The sequence below is a fragment of the Ambystoma mexicanum genome, chromosome 13 (genome assembly GCF_040938575.1).
Source record: "Ambystoma mexicanum isolate Mex_15411 chromosome 13, UKY_AmexF1_1, whole genome shotgun sequence".
In the NCBI taxonomy this organism is placed as follows: Eukaryota; Metazoa; Chordata; class Amphibia; order Caudata; family Ambystomatidae; genus Ambystoma; species Ambystoma mexicanum.
The window spans coordinates 393,837,538-393,858,261 of record NC_090938.1 but is presented as its reverse complement, the minus strand read 5'-3'; the positions used below and the strand labels follow the sequence as shown (position 1 = coordinate 393,858,261).

General features: G+C 51.5%; 1 protein-coding gene across 1 annotated transcript in view; it reads left to right on the top strand.

Annotated features, from left to right (window-relative positions):
- IPO4 (importin 4) overlaps nt 1–20,724 on the top strand; it is a 3,008,003-nt gene that overhangs the window by 1,911,353 nt on the left and 1,075,926 nt on the right. The gene's annotated exons all lie outside the window — the stretch shown is intronic.

Sequence of the window (20,724 nt, the reverse complement as noted above, 5' to 3'; positions counted from 1 at the left end):
ACCCATGGGCCAGAGGTCTTCCTCCCACTGCTCTCCAGCTGCTTTGTGTTAGAACATCCATGATCCCTTACTGTTGATTATGCTGTCTAGGGCTAATTAAAGTTGCAGTTCAAAACATCCTAGAGAGCCAAGGATTTCAGACCACTGGCATAGGCTGTAGTTCATTATACTCCTGCTTAGAATGGATTGTGTCCTACCATGTATTCCTCATCTTATGATATTGGTATCCCAGCTTCAGCTGCTTCGGAAAAATAATTTCACCAGGGGGCGCTGTGTTTGAGACCGCAGAGTCGAAGTACGTCGAAGGGCCGCCATTGGGCGTCAACGTCATCCGCTGTATAAAGGGCTCGAGCATCGCCCGTTATTTCAGTTCCGTTTTTCCGACGCAACTGCTTTGTGTTACGAACGGTGCATCAAGAATTTCTTCGACGTCCTAGTCTTCTTACTCCCTCCACACCCAAGATAGGGTTAAAAAAAATGTCTGAAGTGTGGCAGGAAGATGTTTATAACCGACCCCCATCGGATTTGCCTCTGGTGCCTCAGCCCAGACATTGGGTTGATGAGTGCGTGTCCTGTCAGGCCATGTCAAATAAGGCTCTTAGGGAACGCAGAGGTTAGCTTGCGGTGGGGGGAGGAGAAATATAAGTCTTCGAAAAGAGAAAAGAATTCGAATGAATCCGGTAGAAAATCTTGTTACGAGTCGAGGTGGTCGAGATCGGAGAGTCGCTCGAGGAAAGCTTCCTCGTCTTCGACTAAAAAGTCAAAAAAGCGACGTCCTAGGTCTTCTTCCTCCTCGTCCTCTTCTGAGAGGAGAGCAACTTACCCATCAAAGCACGATTCCCCAGAAAAATGGGAGGCCTTCAGGGCTACGATGCTTAAAATAATCAAGAAAGCGGCCCAGACCCCCTCTAAGTTGCCGCGTGGTGATCAAGCCTCTACTCACTCTAAAAGTGACGGAGGAAAATCAAGATCTAAACACGCAAGGGTTGAAAAAGAGTTGAGTGTGTCTTCAAGGGAAAGTTCCCTGACGCCTCGCACTAAGTCTAAGCCTCTGGTGCATAAATCGGGGCTAGCGGAATCGGCATCGACATCGAAGCCAAAATTCGAGTCGACGACCATAGCGTTGAGACCGCTAACGAAGACGACGTCGACACCTTCAGCTGTATCGAAGCCTCCTTCGACAGCATTGAAGCCTCCTTCGACACCCTCGAAGCCAGCGTCTACCCTATACACCTTCAACGCCTTTATCGATGCCTTCTTTAATACCAAGACCCAAGTCGCCGCCATTGTCCATGCTTGGGCAAATTCCACCTTGTTTTCCTGAAAAGACTTTCCACCCTCAACCTAGACAGGAATTGTTTAGATCCATGTCATCTATATATGAAGAGCATTCCTCTGAAGAGGATGTCACTCCAGCTGGAGTTAGATTTGGAGCCAGAGAGGTTCCTGAAGAACTAGTGGACCCACAGTCTAAAATAACAGACCTGTATGACTGTCTCTAAAATGCCAGTGGCTTAGACACTTCACCTGAAGTGGATTTTGAAAGGCCAGATCCTATAGATCATGCTGATCCCAGTTATAGGAATCTTATGGGAAGGGTCATTGATTTTATGGGTTGGAAAGCAGCTTCCCCAGATTTTGACCAGGATGACATGACTGACATCCTGAGTGAAGGTCCTTTAAAAGATCCTGTTCCATAAAGCACTGCGAAAAAGGGTAATGGTAAATTGGAACACTCCGGATTTGATTGCAGCAGTAAATAAGAAACTGGTACCAAAATATAGGCCATCTTTATCAGATCCAGAATATTTATCCAAACATCCATCTCCTGAAAGTCTAGTGGTGCAAGCTGCAACCTCCACCAGGCACTCAGCTTACCCATCAATACCACCAGACAGTGACGATAAAAAAAGTTGATGATTGGGCCCGGAAAGCTTTTTCTTCGGGCAGCATGGCCCTGAAATCGACTACTGTCACTTGCACATTAGGAAGATTTACTTATACCCTGTGGGACTGCATGTCATCAGCGGATGAACGAATCCCGGAAGGTGAGGAACGTGATGGTTTCCTGGCTATAGTGAAGGATGGTAAAGAGGCTGTGGAGGAATGCCTTCAGTCCGGATTGGACACTGCGGATAGTATAAGCAGGTCCATGGCATCTAGCACAGTCTTGCGCAGATTCGCATGGCTAAGGAAATCTGGTTTTGCACCTGATGTGCTGTCTAGATTACTTAATATGCCTTTTGACGGCTTGAGGTTGTTTGGCAGCAAGGCGGACGAGAGCTTGGAGAAGCTGCAGACCTCGAAAGCGGCAGCAAAATCACTCGGCGCCGCTATAAAGCAACCTCAACAACACTCTTACGCAGGCTCATCTTCCTTGGAGAGTCGCCCCTTTCGCTTCTATTACTCTTTTGGAAAATGGAGGGGGCAGGCCAGTCAGAGAGGCCAACAGAGAAAACCCTTTTGTGGTGGAAAGGGGAGAAGTGCTAGATCAGCCACAGCAGCGGCTACTACTTCCACAGCCACTGCTGCAGCCGCTACAAAGCCACTTTGAGGTCTTAACCCACAAAACCCTGGTGGGAGGCAGAATCACTCTGTATTGACGAATGGCGGGGCATTACGTCAGATGCCTGCGCACTAGAAATAGTGACCCATGGTTACTGTATTCCTTTTCATCAAAGACCTCAAGAACATCCACCGGGAGCCAACTCTGTAAAAGTTCCAGACCGACTTCTTGTGCAGGAGATTTTAACCCTGCTAGAGAAAGGTGCAATAGAACATGTACCTGTCGCGGAGAGGATCAAGGGCTGGTACTCCCCCTATTTTCTCATCCCCAAAAAGGACGGAGGATTGAGACCCATCTTGGTCTTGAGAAGCTTGAACAAGTTCCTCAGGAAGAACAAGTTCAAGATGGTGACCCTTTCTCAGATCCTTCAGGCTCTTCAGCTTCAGGACTGGCTGGTTTCATTGGACCTTCAGGATGCTTACTTTCATGTGCCAATCCATCTCAATCACAAAGTACCTGAGTTTCACAATTGGTGGTTCTCATTATCCGTTTCAGGTTCTACCATTTGGGATGACCGCCGCCCTGAGGGTTTTCACCAAACGGATGGCGGTGGTGGCAGCGAGTATCAGAAGAAGGGGGATTCACGTCTACCCGTATCTGGACGATTTGCTAATCAGGGCGAGTTCATCCGTTCCCAGGAACATCTGCCCTTGACCTGCCACTTATTACACAGTCTGGCCTTCTCCCTTAATTACAAGAAGTCACAAATGATTCTAAGCCAAAAAATCCAATTCATCGGAGCGATCCTCGACACTTCCTCAGGGACAGCCTCGCCTCCCGAGGAGAGAGCTCACCACATTCTACAGATGGTAATGAAGTTTCAGAATGCCCAACATCTACCGGCTTTCGACTTTCTAAGGTTGCTAGGTCTCATGGCATCCTGCATTTTTCTGGGTCCAGAGGCCAGATTGAGGATGAGATCCCTTCAGTGGGCCCTCTGGACTCCATGGTTCCAGTTATCAGCAGAGATGTCGGACCTTCTACAAGTCCCGACCAAGGTTGCTCAAGATCTCCTATGGTGGGCTTGCAAGGAGAATATCCTCAAGGGGGAACCTTTTTGGCAACCATGGCCGGAGATAAAGGTAGTGACGGACGCCTCACTCAAGGAGTGGGGAGCCCACACCAACGATCTGACAATCAGCGGTCATTGGTCTGCATCGGAGTCCAAATTACACAACAACCTTTTGGAGCTGAGAGAAATCAGACTAGTGCTGAAGGCTTTTCTTCCCTCTGTACAGGGAAAAAATGTCCTGATAATGACTGACAATACAGTGGCCATGTACTACCTCACCAAAAAAGGAGGCGTAGGATCACTTCCACTGTGCAGAGAGGCAATGCAGCTCTGGTTCTGGGCAATGCAAGAAGGAATCTCGCTATCGGCAGTTCACCTCGCCGGAGAGCTAAACACGGCAGCAGACGCTCTGAGCAGGCAGAGCACAGTCTCTCGTGAATGGGAACTTGCTCAGGAAGTCCTTCAAGAGATCTTCGCCCTTTGGGGAACCCCTCAAGTGGATCTGTTCGCGACCGGGGCCAACCGGAAGTGCAAACTGTATTGCTGAAGGGAATTTCCCCCAAGAGGAGCTCTAGGGGATGCGTTCATAGTGGACTGGGTATTTCCACTCCTTCACCCGTTTCCTCCAGTCCCTGTGATTACTCACGTAATCAGGAGATTAAGAAAGTTCAGGAAAACCATGATCCTAATTGCCCCGGATTGGGCCAGGAGGACGTGGTACCCAGACCTTCTGGACATGTCCATCTGCCCTCCAATACATTTTCCACAAAGAGAGGATCTTCTCTCGCAAGAGGAAGGTCTGGTTCTCCATCCAGAGGTCAAGACATTCAGCCTTCACGCATGGTTTCTGAGAGGCTAAAATATAAGGATTGGGACCTCCCGGATGACATAATGGGGATTTTGCTTTCGGCCAGAAGGCCAGCAACAAAATCCCTGTATCAGTGTCGTTGGAACAAGTTCAGTAACTGGTGCCGGGATAAGAATGTGGATCCATTTCTTTGTAATACTCCAACAGTACTTTTCTTTTCTCTTACACTTAGCCAATTTGGGGCTCCAAGTTGGAACTATAAAAGGTTACTTGGCAGCGCTATCTTTCTTTAAGCGCTCCTCGGAAGAGGTGTCATATTTTAAAATGCCTCTAGTCATTCGATTCTTGAAAGGGCTGACAAATGTATACCTTCCGACACCTTTTCAGGTGCCCAACAGGGATTTTAATCTAGTCTTAAAATTTCTCATGTGTGCTCCTTTCAAACCTTTACATTCTTGTCCATTAAGACTGCTCACTCTTAAGACAATTCTGTCAGTGGCTATAACATCAGCCCGCAGGGTAAGTGAGTTGCAGGCACTGTCTTGTAAGCCTCCTCGCACCATTATCCATAGGGACAAGGTTATTCTAAAAGTCAAACCATCTTTCTTGCCTAAAATAGTGTCTGATTTTCATCTGTCACAAAAAATTGTCTTACCTTCCTTTTATCCTCCACCTCGCGCTAGTAAGGAAGAGGAAAGGTTGCATAGACTGGACCCAAAAAGGGCTCTCAGTTTCTACATTTCCAGATTGGCAAATCTCCAACAATGTGACCAGCTATTCGTTGGATATACTGGGCACAAATTGGGCCTTGCCGTATCTAAACAAACTCTATCCAGATGGATAATTCTATCAATCTCTGAATGCTATAAACTAGCTGGGAAAGAGCCTCAGATGGATTAAGGGCTCATTCAACCAGAGGCATGGCAACTTCCACGGCTCTTCAGAGGGGTGTCCCGGTGCAGGATATTTGTGCTGCGGCCACCTGGTCATCAATGCACACCTTTGTAAAGCATTACTGCTTGGACTCTACTTCATATCAAGGACTATTTGCATAAGTTGTCCTTCATTGAGTCCATAATTAAAATTTCTAGTACTCCCACCTCCAAAATTACCACTGCTATGGGAGTCTATCATAAGATGAGGCATACGTGGGAGGACACAATCCATTCGAAGAACAAGTTACTTACAAACTGTAACGTTCTTTCAATTGGATGTTCCTCCCATGTACTTCTCATCGACCCTCCCATCCTACCCCTTTGTACAGTTTTCACCAGTTGGACTCTAACTTCCTTAAGAGCCTGAGGACGTAAGACCTGATCAGCTGATGCGACCATGAACACCGTAAAAACACAACTGAGGTAACGGGCGCTGCTCGAGCCCTTTATACAGCAGATGACGTCCACGCCCGACAGCGGTCTCAAACACAGCGCCCCCTGATGAAAATAAAATTCTGAAGCAGCTGAAGCTGGGATACGAATATCATAAAATTAGGAATACGTGGAAGGAACATCCAATCGAAAGAACGTTACAGTTGGTAAGTAACTTGTTCTTCCCGTCCCCTTTCCTCCATCCTTGTGGGCGTCCCCCAACATGGGGACGGTACCAGAACCTTTGGCAGCAAAATATTGAGCTTCCCCTTTAAATTTAGTCCAGCATGCAGGGGAGCGGCCCTGGGCGTGGGAACTCCGCTCAAGGCACCAACCATCCTATAGTGCCTCACCTCAGTCGCCTTTTCCAAATAGACAGTGTTGGATCTGGCAGTTAGACGCAGAGACTTTATAACTTTGTGCTTGCTCCCTGTTGTTTTCTTTTCCAATCTTCTTCACCTCCCTTCGGTTCCTTGCCTCCACCGGAGCATGTCGGCTGCAGGAGGATTCACGAGATGTGCGTCCTGCCACCGCTCCTTCCCTGCCTCGGACCCCCATGCACTCTGTCTTAAGTACCTGGGGCCCGACCACTGTTGGGAAGCGTGTGTGTCTTGCAGTACTCTCGGTCACGGGGCATTGAAGAATCTGTTGTCACGTGGGAGGGTGGGCTTACATGCTGCTTTTCCAGGTAATCTGAAAGAGTTCTTTTTCTAGGAACCCACTGCCAAATAAGGTAGGCCCTTTGTTTATTATGGCTCCTCAGAGCGGAGACTCCTTCTCCGGTGTTTCCACAGGCTAGGCTACCTTGGATTCTGGTTCTGGAAGACCCAATGCCACTAAGGCTACAGGCTCCCAAGCTGAGGGACTCAGGAGCTCTACCGGGCGATCCACGGGGGAAGGGGGGAGAGGGATTGTTTTGTTCTACCACCAAGAGTTAGTCCTTAGCATAATCCAGCATGACTACCAGCTCTGTTGATGAGGGTGCACAGCATACCGGAGTCTCCTTAGACTCCTACCAGCCAGCAGGCCGATGGCTCGATGCCTACTGGAGCTGTCTCTGAGCTAGACGCTTCTGCTTCAGGTTCAAGGGCCAAGGCATTTCCTCCCAAGTCTGAACCTGCACAGGGCCTTCGCGCCCTACCACCCAGTGCGGGGTGCAATGCCCCAAGATGGCGGATAAGCACACGGCTGAGCCTACTAGATCGTTGATCTGGTTCAAGGCCTACCTGTTCCCTCCACCATTCAGTGGGCCATGCAAGAAGATTCTGGTCCCATTCCCTCGGGAAGTGGCGGCGGAATTTATGGTGCAGGCGGTTGGTCTCCACAGGGGTACTTCTACTCTTCGCAGACTTGCGGCTTCACGCCTCAGGCTGCTAGGTGCTTCGATAGGGAATGGAGGCCTTGTGCTGCTCCCTCAATATCCGGCGGCTTGCAAGGATCACTTCCTCCTCCTCATTCTGTCCCTACATAAGGGGCTCCTCAAGGATATAATGAAGGAAGTGATCCCACACGTTGTGCCGCCTAGGCCTCCACCTCTGGGCCCTCCACCGGTTCCTCCGGCGCTACCGGTACCTCCTACGGTCTAGGCCCCACCGGTTATCCAAACCACTCCTCCTGCTGTACCACCAATGCCTCTCCCTTGGCTGCCTTTGGATTTGTCTTTGTGCCCTGATCACAGGGTCACCCCTTCTGCACCTGTGTCCCAGGCCCTGACTACCCTCTGTCTGGAAATTAAAAGGGGGCAGGGGTGTTGTAAAGAAGACCGGTGGGGGGGTCTGTACTTCTGCTCTCTATATGGTAGAGGGGAGGCACAGAGGACCCCAGCCAAGATTCTCTAATACGGTAGCGATGGACGAGCAATCAAGGCCTAGCTTCTCAGGAGGTGATGCAGGCTGGTTCTTAAGTACAGTGTATCCCCAAGCCCCCACAAAGGAATGTCCACACACTGTATTACTGAAAACACAGTCTTTATATAATTAATATTCAAGGGTTATGTACACTTATCACAATAACGCACTTTGTGCTCAGGAAAATCAGCAATGGTAAATATCTACAATTCTAAAGTGGTACCACTAATATTAGACCTCATTAAAGTGCATTCACAATACTGTAGAAATGGCACACAGATCAATAAGAAGGAAACCAGCAATAGAGAGAGGAGAGATAACAGAGGGTTGAAACAATAGGCAGAATACTGGCCCTTGCTACTGGACACAGTTCTGTGTGGAGATCCCCCCACCTGGGCAACCTGCAAAATAAAGAGATATAACCCCAGCCCAGTCCAGATATTGTTCAATAGTCTATTTTTCTCCTATAATGTTTTTACCCCCCCAATGTACCTGGTGGAGTCGAGTTCCTCGAAAAGGCGTCGACAAGCGTCGAGGGACTCGCTGTTCGGCGACGGGGAATCGACGGCCCTTCTTGAATGCCTTCCTTTTCAGGCGGGAGGCACGGGGCGTCGAACGTCCGTCGACGAACGAGGCCGAACGTTGTCGAAGAGGCGGCAGCTCCGTCCGAGCGGTGCTCGTCGGCGTCGGGGCGTCGGCGTCCTGCAAGGCGGAGGTGTGCGGGGCACCTCGATGACAATAGTTCTGGACCGCAAAGATTGTAGAGACGGGAGCCCAGCAAGGGCGTCGAGTCGTCCGAGTCTTTGGGGTCGTCGGGTGGCGGGAAACCCACCGGCAGGTTTCTCCTCGGCGCGTTGGTCGTCCTCGACTTTCTCCGGCAGGATAAGCGGTCGACGATGCGGTCGAGAGAGTCCTTCGATTGAATGTTCTTAGGCAATGGAGCGGACGGCTCCGATCGTCGGCGGCACGGCGTCAAGTGGTTCCCACGGCTGGGCAACACAACTTCGACGGGCCTCCAGCGGTTACACAGACCTGCGAACCCTGGTCGACGGCAATGGACTTCGACAGCGTCGATGTCCGGGTGCTTCACTTCGATCTCCTCGGCGGTCCCGTCTCGGGTCGGCAGCCTTTCGAGGGTCTGACTTCCAGGGCGCTTCGGCGAAGATTCAGCGGTGCTCGATGGTCCCTCGGAGCACGGGAAGAGGGCGCCTTACCAGGTCCTCTCTCGGGTCAGTCCTCGACGATTTCGACAACCTTCAGTTCCGTCGAAGCAAATGCCACAGCAAGTCTTCTTCTTCCAGCTGGACGTCGAGGATCAGCAAATCCAGTTACTCTTGAGTGGAGACTCAGCTTCTGAATGCTTCTGAACAATTTCCAGTGGTGAGAGGTCCCCAGATATACTATTCTGTCTCTCATCCACACTGCTGGCACACACACAGCAGCCAATCACACAGAAGGGCATTCATGCAGTCAGTCAGCCAATCAGGCACACAGTGCATTCAGGCCACACTCCTCCCTTTCAGACACTCACAACAAGGAATGTGGATTGGGACAAGTACCCAGCCATTCAACACTACACACTGCATTCAGGCCAGTTTCGGGCAGGGCTGTCTCAGTCTTTGTCTCTCATGCCAGAAACCAGACAACCACAACAAGGAGTGTATATTGGTCACACACTCCATTCACCCAGGTCCCACCCACAGGAGGTACCCACAACATACAGTCACTGGGAAGGCTCCAGTCAGTCTAGCTGGGCCTTCACAACAACACCATATATGGAACTTCCACCCAACAGCCAGTCAGGGGGAAGGGACAGAGTCAGGGCATCCCAGGACTTTGGGAAAACAAGACAACAGGCAATAGAAAGCAAGAGGCCACAGGGGCCATCTTGTTTCTATCAGGAATCAACTGATCCCAATGGCAGGGCCTGGGTATCCCAAAATGGAGGACACCCAGAGCACCTGTCCAATTCAGCATGGAGCTGCCACCAGCCCATACCCTGCTCTGTGGGCCACCCACAGGTGCCCAAAAACATACACTAGGGGCACAGGGTTGTACCCCCCCACCCATGGGTGCCATAAGGGTATCCCAGGGGTCTGTTCACCAAACCAAAAGAGAGAGCTGCACTGCCAGGAGTCCCAAATGGATTCCTGGGCAGAAAACATAACAGAACACACGATAAAAGGCAGAAGAGGACAAGGATTCAGAGGCCCTGTCCCTCTGATACATTTCCAGCATCACAGTCGCCCCCCCCAGACTGAGGTGGAGGGTGCCTAATCTCCCACGGGATAGACACCCTCATCCAGACGGTCAACATACCTTCTGGAAAGGCCATCTGCATTATCGTGACTCTTCCCTGGTCTGTGCTCTATGGTGAAGTCTAGCCCTTGTAGGCTAATCGACCACCTGAGCAATTTCGGATTCTCACCCTTCATCTGCATAAGCCACTTCAGGGGCTTATGATCTGTTTGGACCTTGAAGGTGGACCCCGTAAGGTAGGGCCTAAAACGCCTAAGGCTCCAAACTATACTAAAACATTCCTTTTCAACAGTAGCCCACCTAAGTTCTCTACCCTTGAGTTGTCTACTGATGAATATGATAGGATGTTCTCTCCCTTTGTCATCTAACTGGGACAAGACAGCTCCAATTCCGGTGTCGCAGGCATCCGTCTGGACGATAAAGGGTCGGCTGTAGTCAGGCGCACTCAACACAGGTGCCCTACACAGACTTTCTTTCAAGCCATCAAAGGCCCTCTGACAGTCTTCAGTCCAATTAACCTTCCTAGGCTGTTTGGGTGAAGTTAGAGCTGTCAGGGGTGCAGCTATGGTTCCATAGTCTGCCATGAAATTGCGATAGTACCCAGTGAGGCCCAAAAAGGCTCTCACCTGGGTTTGAGTAGTGGGAGTCTCCCAGTTCTGTACGTCCTGTACTTTACTGGAGAGAGGTTGGATTTGACCCCCTCCTACCTCATGACCAAGATAGGTAACTTTCCCCTGAGCTATCTGGCACTTGGTGGCCTTGATAGTGAGGTTAGCCCTTTTCAAGGCCTGCAACACCTTATCCAGATGTGTCAAATGCTCTTCCCAGGTGGAACTGTAGACGGCAATGTCGTCTAAGTAAGCCACACAAAAGGCTTCCAGCCCACTGAGCGCATGGTTGACCAATCTCTGGAAGGTGGCAGGGGCATTCTTCAACCCAAAGGGCATGACCCTAAACTGGTAGAGTCCCTCAGGTGTGGAGAATGCCGTCTTTTCCTTGGCATGGTCCGTCAGAGCTATTTGCCAATAGCCTGAGGTAAGGTCAAAGGTGCTCACAAATTTGGCAGCACCTATAGTGTCCACGAGCTCATCAGCCCTGGGCAATGGGTGCGCGTCAGTTTTGGTGACGGCATTGACTCCTCGGTAGTCCACACAGAACCTCCAATCCTTGGTACCCGCCGGGGAACTTGCCTTGGGGACAAGGACCACTGGACTGGACCAGGGACTGGTGGAGGGTTCAATAACACCCAGATCCAACATCTTGGCGACCTCAGCCTGGATGTGGTTTTTGACGGTATCTGACATACGATAGCTCCTGCTTTTGACAGGCACACTGTCACCAGTGTCAATTTCGTGCTTACACCACGGTGTAAGGCCCGGTGTCAGTGAAAACAGAGGGGCATACTGCTGGAGCAAAGCCCGGCAGGCCCTCTGCTGCTCTGTTGTCAAATCGGGAGAGAGTTGTACTCCCTCCACTGAGCCATCCTGAGGGTTGCTATGCAGCAAATCAGGAAGGGGCTCACTCTCATCCTCTTCTTGCCCTGAAGCTAGCAAGAGACATGAGACTTCTGCTCGCCTGTGGAAAGGCTTGAGCCTGTTGACATGGAATACCTGGGGGGCTACCCCAGAGGCTCCCATGTCCACCAGATAATTGACTTCGCCCATCTTGGAGATGATCCTGAAGGGTCCAGTCCACTTGTCTGCCAAAGCTCTAGGCTTGGTAGGCTCCATCACAAGGATTTCCTGTCCCGGAGTCCAATCCACTTGCGAAGCTTTCAGGTCATGCCAGTACTTATTCAATTCCTGGCTGGCCTTGAGATTTGCTGTTGCCTGACCCATCATTTGTGTCATCCTCCGCCTGAGGCCTAACACATAGTCCCCCACTTGCTTGGCGGGACCTGGAGGGGTGGCTTCCAAGCCTTCTCGGATCAAGGCGAGGGGCCCCCTCACGGGATGTCCAAAGAGTAACTCAAAGGGGCTGAAACCAACACCCTCTTGAGGTACCTCTCTGTAAGCAAACAGCAGGCATGGCAGGAGGAGATCCCATTTCCTCCTTAGGGGCTCTTCCAAAGCACCTAGCATGCCCTTGAGAGTTTTGTTAAATCTCTCAACCAGACCATTGGTCTGGGGGTGGTAAGAGGTGGAGAACTTGTAGGTTACCCCGCACTCTTTCCACATGGTTTTCATGTAACTAGACATGAAGTTGGATCCTCGGTCAGAGACAACCTCCTTGGGGAATCCAACACGGGTGAAAATGCCCAGGAGAGCCCTGGCAACCACCTTGGCAGTAACAGTCCGAAGGGGTATTGCCTCAGGGTACCTGGTGGCATGATCTACCAAGACCAGGATGAACCGATGTCCACCTGAAGTGGGAGGGTCAAGGGGACCGACGATGTCGATGCCCACCCTCTCAAATGGGGTGCCAACCACTGGTAATGGCTGCAGTGGGGCAATGACCCTGCCTCCAGTCTTGCCAGACAACTGACAAGTTGGGCAGGTCCTGCAGTGGGACTCCACCTCTACTCCCATCCGTGGCCAGTAGAAATGGGCAGAGAGCCTCTGCTTAGTCTTCTTGGTCCCAAGATGACCAGCCAAGGGCACCTCATGCGCCAACTGCAGTAGGAAGGGCCTGTAAACCTGGGGTACCACCAACCTCTTGCGGGCACCAGGTTCGGGCTTAGTGGGCTCACTAACAAGGAGCTCACCCTCCCAATAAATCTTGAATGTCCTAGGCACTTCACCTTGTGCCTGGGACAGGGCCTGTTTCCTCAGGCCCTCGAGAGAGTGGCACTCTCTCTGTCCCTTACAGAAGTCTGCCCGGGAGGGTCCCCCTTCAGCTAACAAGCATTGAAGGTCGGGATGATCCTCCGGGTTGAGAACCTCTCCCACAGGAGAGTCTTCTGTCTCTTCTCCCACAGGAGTTGAGTTTGGGTTTTCCGCTGGACCCAGCCCGTCCGGAGCATGGATCCCATTGGGTGCTGTCGGAACAGCAGGAAGAGAAGGTGTTCCCTCCACAGAGGTGGCCTTCTTGGTCTTCCTTCTTCTTGCCTTAGGCCTCGCCTTTGGCTCGGATACCTGACTCACAGCCAGACCCGGTGTCACCTGTGACCTAGTGACTGCAGCAGCAGTCATGGGAAGACCATCCGAGATCAACCCCAACTCTACTAGATCGTTTCCTAACAGAATGTTAGCAGGGACATTGTCCTGAACCAGGACAGGAAGCTTTGCTGTCTTGTCTCCAATCATGAGTGTGACTAGGGTTACAGGCGATAATTTGGGAGGCCCACCAGCTAACCTGGTGGTTCTCAGAGGAGCACCTACATAGTCCTCTGGCTTGAGCAGGGTCCTGTCCACCACTGTCATGCTTGCCCCAGTGTCTCTCAAACCAGTAGAAGGCTGGCCATTCAAGAGGACACTTCTCAAAAACCTACGGGTGTTCTGCGGGATAGTCGCCAGTACTTCTGCGTACTGGTCCCAGGCCCCAAGGGACACTAAGGAAATCTCTACTGGAGCACCAAATGTGATTCCTGTAGAGGAGGGGAGGACAGTGGCCTCCACCTCAGACACGGGGTAAGGGTAGGTCAGGCTGACAGCCTGTACTCCAAGTGCCTTACCTTTACACTTGGGGTCACCCCTTTTGTGATCCAGAGCCCCACAATCCCAACAAGTGCCAGGAGTGCGGGGTACGGTACTGGAACCACTGGGAGCCTGCTTTGCAGCAGGTGGACCACTACTCTTATTCCCACCCACAGAGGACTTATCCCCACTAGATTTTTGGGTCTTAGGAGAGGAAGGTTTTGGTTTACCCGACTGTGACTGCTTTTGGGACTCCTCAGCTTTCTGAGAGGCCCCCTTTTCTTTGTCCTTGTCCTTCCCACTGGAGTCCTTAGGGGACACCCGGTGGGAGACCCACTTGTCAGCCAACCTAGCCAGCTTAAAGGGGTCCAAAATGTTCTGGTCAGCCACATACTGACGCAGCTCTGGTGAACAGGCTTCAGAAAAATGCTCAAAAAACAAGAGGTGGGACAACTCAACAAAAGTTTTCACCTTGTATCCATCAATCCACCCCATCATGTTCATGTGCGCAGTACTCACCCAGTCAACCCAAGACACATTCTCTCTTTTCTTAAATTCCCTGAACCTTTTAAGGTATTGGGCAGGTGTCTTGCCAAACTTGGCAATCAAAGCAGACTTCATACACTCATACTGACCCCTTTCTTCCACACTCAGCTTCAGAATACAGTCATATCCAGTTTGAGGCACTCTGCTTAACAAACACTTAGCCCAATCTCTTTTATCTACATCATGAATTGCACAAGCCATTTCAAACGCTTCAATCCATTGGAGGATATCTGAACCCTCCACAAACACACCAACCAAATCTTTCATAAACTTGGTGGCTGGGGACCTGACACTCTCACTGGATCTAGCTGAAGTCTCCACTCTGGCTTTCTCTAGCTGGATTCTCTGACATTCAGTGTCCTGGCTTTTGAGTTCAAGGTCCTTATTTCTGAGTTCAAGATCCCTATTCTTGAGTTCCACTTGCTGTGCCAGCTCCTCTTTCTTAAGCTCAGCTTCTATTTCCAACTTGCGATATTCAAAGGCTAACTTCATCCTCAATAACTCAAGTTCCATGGAATTGCTGGGGTTTGGAACAGAGGCAGCAGGAATGGTGGCATTCCCAGAAACAGATTCAGCGACAACCCCAGGGGCAGAGTCCTCACTGGTTGCATCCCCCCCTTCCTCAAGAGTTTCACCATCAGTCTGGTAATCCACCAGGGCAGCTATCAGCTCAGCCCTAGACTTATCCACAAAGTCTAACTCCCTGGCTTCACAAGCACTCTGGAGAGCCTCTAAGCTCATCCGAGTCAATTTACCATTTGCAATGGCCTCCATTGCTTGTAATGCAGTTATTTGGTACACACCCAAACCTTAATCTAATAAAAGTGCGGATATTTTGTAAGTGGCACGGTTATACACTGAGTCTTAAAACCATAAGCATCCCACCGCTGCCACCAGCTTTGTAAAGAAGACCGGTGGGGGGGTCTGTACTTCTGCTCTCTATATGGTAGAGGGGAGGCACAGAGGACCCCAGCCAAGATTCTCTAATACGGTAGCGATGGACGAGCAATCAAGGCCTAGCTTCTCAGGAGGTGATGCAGGCTGGTTCTTAAGTACAGTGTATCCCCAAGCCCCCACAAAGGAATGTCCACACACTGTATTACTGAAAACACAGTCTTTATATAATTAATATTCAAGGGTTATGTACACTTATCACAATAACGCACTTTGTGCTCAGGAAAATCAGCAATGGTAAATATCTACAATTCTAAAGTGGTACCACTAATATTAGACCTCATTAAAGTGCATTCACAATACTGTAGAAATGGCACACAGATCAATAAGAAGGAAACCAGCAATAGAGAGAGGAGAGATAACAGAGGGTTGAAACAATAGGCAGAATACTGGCCCTTGCTACTGGACACAGTTCTGTGTGGAGATCCCCCCACCTGGGCAACCTGCAAAATAAAGAGATATAACCCCAGCCCAGTCCAGATATTGTTCAATAGTCTATTTTTCTCCTATAATGTTTTTACCCCCCCAATGTACCTGGTGGAGTCGAGTTCCTCGAAAAGGCGTCGACAAGCGTCGAGGGACTCGCTGTTCGGCGACGGGGAATCGACGGCCCTTCTTGAATGCCTTCCTTTTCAGGCGGGAGGCACGGGGCGTCGAACGTCCGTCGACGAACGAGGCCGAACGTTGTCGAAGAGGCGGCAGCTCCGTCCGAGCGGTGCTCGTCGGCGTCGGGGCGTCGGCGTCCTGCAAGGCGGAGGTGTGCGGGGCACCTCGATGACAATAGTTCTGGACCGCAAAGATTGTAGAGACGGGAGCCCAGCAAGGGCGTCGAGTCGTCCGAGTCTTTGGGGTCGTCGGGTGGCGGGAAACCCACCGGCAGGTTTCTCCTCGGCGCGTTGGTCGTCCTCGACTTTCTCCGGCAGGATAAGCGGTCGACGATGCGGTCGAGAGAGTCCTTCGATTGAATGTTCTTAGGCAATGGAGCGGACGGCTCCGATCGTCGGCGGCACGGCGTCAAGTGGTTCCCACGGCTGGGCAACACAACTTCGACGGGCCTCCAGCGGTTACACAGACCTGCGAACCCTGGTCGACGGCAATGGACTTCGACAGCGTCGATGTCCGGGTGCTTCACTTCGATCTCCTCGGCGGTCCCGTCTCGGGTCGGCAGCCTTTCGAGGGTCTGACTTCCAGGGCGCTTCGGCGAAGATTCAGCGGTGCTCGATGGTCCCTCGGAGCACGGGAAGAGGGCGCCTTACCAGGTCCTCTCTCGGGTCAGTCCTCGACGATTTCGACAACCTTCAGTTCCGTCGAAGCAAATGCCACAGCAAGTCTTCTTCTTCCAGCTGGACGTCGAGGATCAGCAAATCCAGTTACTCTTGAGTGGAGACTCAGCTTCTGAATGCTTCTGAACAATTTCCAGTGGTGAGAGGTCCCCAGATATACTATTCTGTCTCTCATCCACACTGCTGGCACACACACAGCAGCCAATCACACAGAAGGGCATTCATGCAGTCAGTCAGCCAATCAGGCACACAGTGCATTCAGGCCACACTCCTCCCTTTCAGACACTCACAACAAGGAATGTGGATTGGGACAAGTACCCAGCCATTCAACACTACACACTGCATTCAGGCCAGTTTCGGGCAGGGCTGTCTCAGTCTTTGTCTCTCATGCCAGAAACCAGACAACCACAACAAGGAGTGTATATTGGTCACACACTCCATTCACCCAGGTCCCACCCACAGGAGGTACCCACAACATACAGTCACTGGGAAGGCTCCAGTCAGTCTAGCTGGGCCTTCACAACAACACCATATATGGAACTTCCACCCAACAGCCAGTCAGGGGGAAGGGACAGAGTCAGGGCATCCCAGGACTTTGGGAAAACAAGACAACAGGCAATAGAAAGCAAGAGGCCACAGGGGCCATCTTGTTTCTATCAGGAATCAACTGATCCCAATGGCAGGGCCTGGGTATCCCAAAATGGAGGACACCCAGAGCACCTGTCCAATTCAGCATGGAGCTGCCACCAGCCCATACCCTGCTCTGTGGGCCACCCACAGGTGCCCAAAAACATACACTAGGGGCACAGGGTTGTACCCCCCCACCCATGGGTGCCATAAGGGTATCCCAGGGGTCTGTTCACCAAACCAAAAGAGAGAGCTGCACTGCCAGGAGTCCCAAATGGATTCCTGGGCAGAAAACATAACAGAACACACGATAAAAGGCAGAAGAGGACAAGGATTCAGAGGCCCTGTCCCTCTGATACATTTCCAGCATCACAGGTGTGATGATGACGATGACGATGCTCAGGTCGACAAACCCTCGGCATCTGTAAAGTCCTTTCATGACCGCCTTCAGGGCCTTGCAGAGTCCTTGGAGGGGGGAGAGGGGTCCCTGCCAGAGGAGGCCCCCCAGGAATTGGGAGTTCTATCAGATGTTTTGGGCAAGCACACCACGTGCCTTTTAGGTATCCAGCCCCAGAAGGATGTCAGACAGGTGGCGAAGACGGTCTTGGAGAAGCCCAGGGCCAACACCCAGATGAACAAGCAATTGAACAGCAGATTCAGGCTGGTGGATGGGGAGTTAGTCCTTCTTGCCTCCCAACCCGAGCTTCACTTTTCAGTGGTGGCTGTGTCCTTGCTGTATTCTAAACCATTGTGTTTGTCGTCGTCCTCCACAGGAGCCACCTTCATTTCTCTGTCCAAGGTGGACAAAGTCCTTGAGTCTTTTGGCAAACAGTGCCACGTCATCTCAGGGCTGCATTTGCAGCAGGCTAATGCTGATGCCCTAATAGCCATGGCAAACCAGAAACTGTGGCCAGAGCTGCGGGAGTTTCTGCCTGACCTCCCTCTGGAGAGGCAAGCCTCTTTCAAGGCCGGCATGGCAGAAACCTGGGCGATTGCACAAGACCTCAAGGTGTTTTAGGTCTCCCACATCGAGACACCCAGCAGAAGGTGTCGAGATGAGATGGACGGTGTGGATGCATGCGACAAAGTTTTCCTCAGAAGTGCAAGAGCTGGTCCTGGATCTTCGCTTCCAGGGCTCTGACCTTTTTCATTCGTCCAACGATGACGAGTTGACAAAGAAGAAAACCTCTAGTCAAACCGCCAAGTCCTTGGCCATCCTGACTAAGCCAGGGCAGAAGTCCTTCCCTCAGTCTCAGGGCAGGACCGTTTTCAAACCCTGCACTCATCAGCTTCAAGGGGTTTAGGGACTGTGGTACGCATAAGCCTGACCGGTCACCCAGTGACCACAGGAGGAAGCAGCAGAAAACTTTTCCCAGGTATTTCCGCTCCCCCTCCTCTGCTCCTGCCTCAGACGCCAAGACACAGTGACGTCACGGTCGGGGAACACAGCACACCCTGTAGGGGGCTGCCTGGCTCTCTTCCAGGACAGCTGGAAGCGTTATTTCAAGAGTCCTTGGAGCCTATCTATAGTCTCCACTGGCTTCAGTCTTCCTCTACCATCCTCTCCTCCTCTGTTAGATTGGGCCTCCGGACCTTTTACAGGAGGTCCTTTTTCTTACAGAGATGCTACCTGTGGAGGTGGTCCCTCTGTTAGAAAGGGGCGTTGCGGCTTCTACACCAGGATTTTTGCGATACCCATGAACAACCGGGCTGGCCTGAGGGGAGTCCTGGACTTGTCATTTCTCAATCTGACTTTACCGCTTGAACGCTTCAAGATGATTATTCCCACGAATATAGCGGAGTCTCTGTGCACAGGGTACTGGATGTGTTCCTAAGACCTCAAGGATGCGTAACTTCATTTCCCCATCTACCAACCAGTTTCTGCGGTTCACGATTGTCGTGCCACTTCCAGTACAAGGTGCTGCCTTTTGGCCTCAATTTGGCTCCCTGTGTGATCACAAAGCTGATGAATGCAGTGGCTGGTCTCCTCCTCCTCGAGGGCAACCACATACCTCTTAACTGGACGACAAATTGCTGGTCATCGCCAGCTCACCGAAGGGGTGATGCACTCCTGCCAGCGTCTGGTGGACATTATTCACCAGATGGGCTTTTCTCTCAACTGTCAGAAGTCGCAGCTGGCTCTTGCCCACGATTTGGTCTTCCTTGGAGTGCAATGACACACAGCGGTACAACAGGTGTTCCCCCACGCCTGAGAGGCTCTTTTCCCTCTATAAGACGATGGGGCACTTCTTGGCCAACTCAACCACCTTGGCATGGTGGTTCCCGCGCCTCCTGGTGCTGATGGCCTTTTGCATGCTCGCGGTGCAGCACATGCTCTTCAAGATGAGATGCCTCCAGCTCCATCTGGTGGCCAATTGGTACCAGAAGACGGGGTCTCAATCGGACAGGATTTCAATGCCCCTGCTCCCCTACCCAGATCTTTGCTGGTGATTGCTGGATGGTAATGTGGCAGTGGGAGCCCCCTTTCTCTGGCCGAACCAACTCTGGTGGTGATGACGGATTCCTCGCTCTCTGGGTGGATGGCTACTCCATTCATGGTGTATGGTCCAGGGCGGTGTCCCTTCTGCATATCAATTTGCTCGAACTCAGAGCAGTGGGCCTGGCGCGCAAGGCTTTTCTGACGCTTATCAGGGACACAGCGGTTCTGGTCAGGAATGAAAACTCCACCACAATGTTTTACCTGTACAAGCAGGGTGGCACCTGTTCTCCCCTCCTCTTCATGGAGGCGGTGGTGATCTGGGAACCGGCCATTTCGGAAGGGATTTGGATTTCAGCAGTCCACCTTCCGGGGGACAGCAATCTGAAGCGGACCAGCTCAGCTACTTGGGGCTTAACACCTATGAGTGGGAGTTGCACATCAACTCCTTGTTGACTCTCTTCCAGAGATGGGGCTTTCTGTACCTGGACTTGTTTGCATCTCCTATGAATTCCGAAGTGCCCCTGGTTTGCTTCTTGGGTGGGGCGGTGGTCTCTGTGGGATGCGTGCCAGCTATGCATGGCCGCAAGTGCTATGCATTTCCTCTTCCAGTGTTGCTCCAGCGGACCCTCGGCAAGTTCTGGATGTCTGTGGGCTGCAGCCTCATCCTGTTTGCCCGCACTGGCTGTCGAGGGCTTGGTCCTCAGATCTATTGCAGTTGTGCTCTTAGTGGCCCCATCCGGTGTGGGACCTCAACATTGTTTTTGTTGCCTTGCAACGGAGGCCCTTCAAGCCAATTGCCTCTGTGGCCATCAGGCTGGTGACAGTAAAGACTGTTGCTGGTGGCGCTCATTTCAGTGCCATCATGCGAGCCCTTTACTTCGTTTCACAGTGACAACGTCATCTTGAGCTCTCATCCTAATTTCTTGCTCAAGGTGGTTACTCCATTCCATTTGAATCAGGAAATCTGTCTGCCAGTGTTCTTCCCGAACACGCAGTCGAATGCCGAACGGGCTTTGTATTCTTTAGACCCCAAGAGGGTACTCAAGTACTACCTCTCTCGGACAAAGACTCTCAGGAAGTCGGAGGCATTGTTGGTTATGTTTGGAGGGTATGTCTTTCAGCACTCAGGCTTCCAAAGCTTCTATCACCCGGTGGATGGTTCAAGCCATTTCAGAGGCGTATACAACCATGGGCAAACTGGTTCCTGGGGGGCTTCATACCCATGCGGTCAGAGCTCAGGCCACAGACGTTGCACTTCAGAGACATGTTTCCTGGGATGTCATCAGCAGGGCTGCTACTTGGGCCACTCCGGCGTACTATAAGCACTATTCCCTGGATTCCAGCTGCAGGTGCAATGCTGAGTTCGGCCAGGGGCTTCTAAAGAAACTTTCAGCTTTGTCCTAGATAGGAGGCAGGTTGTCCCAGCTCCACCCTATTGTC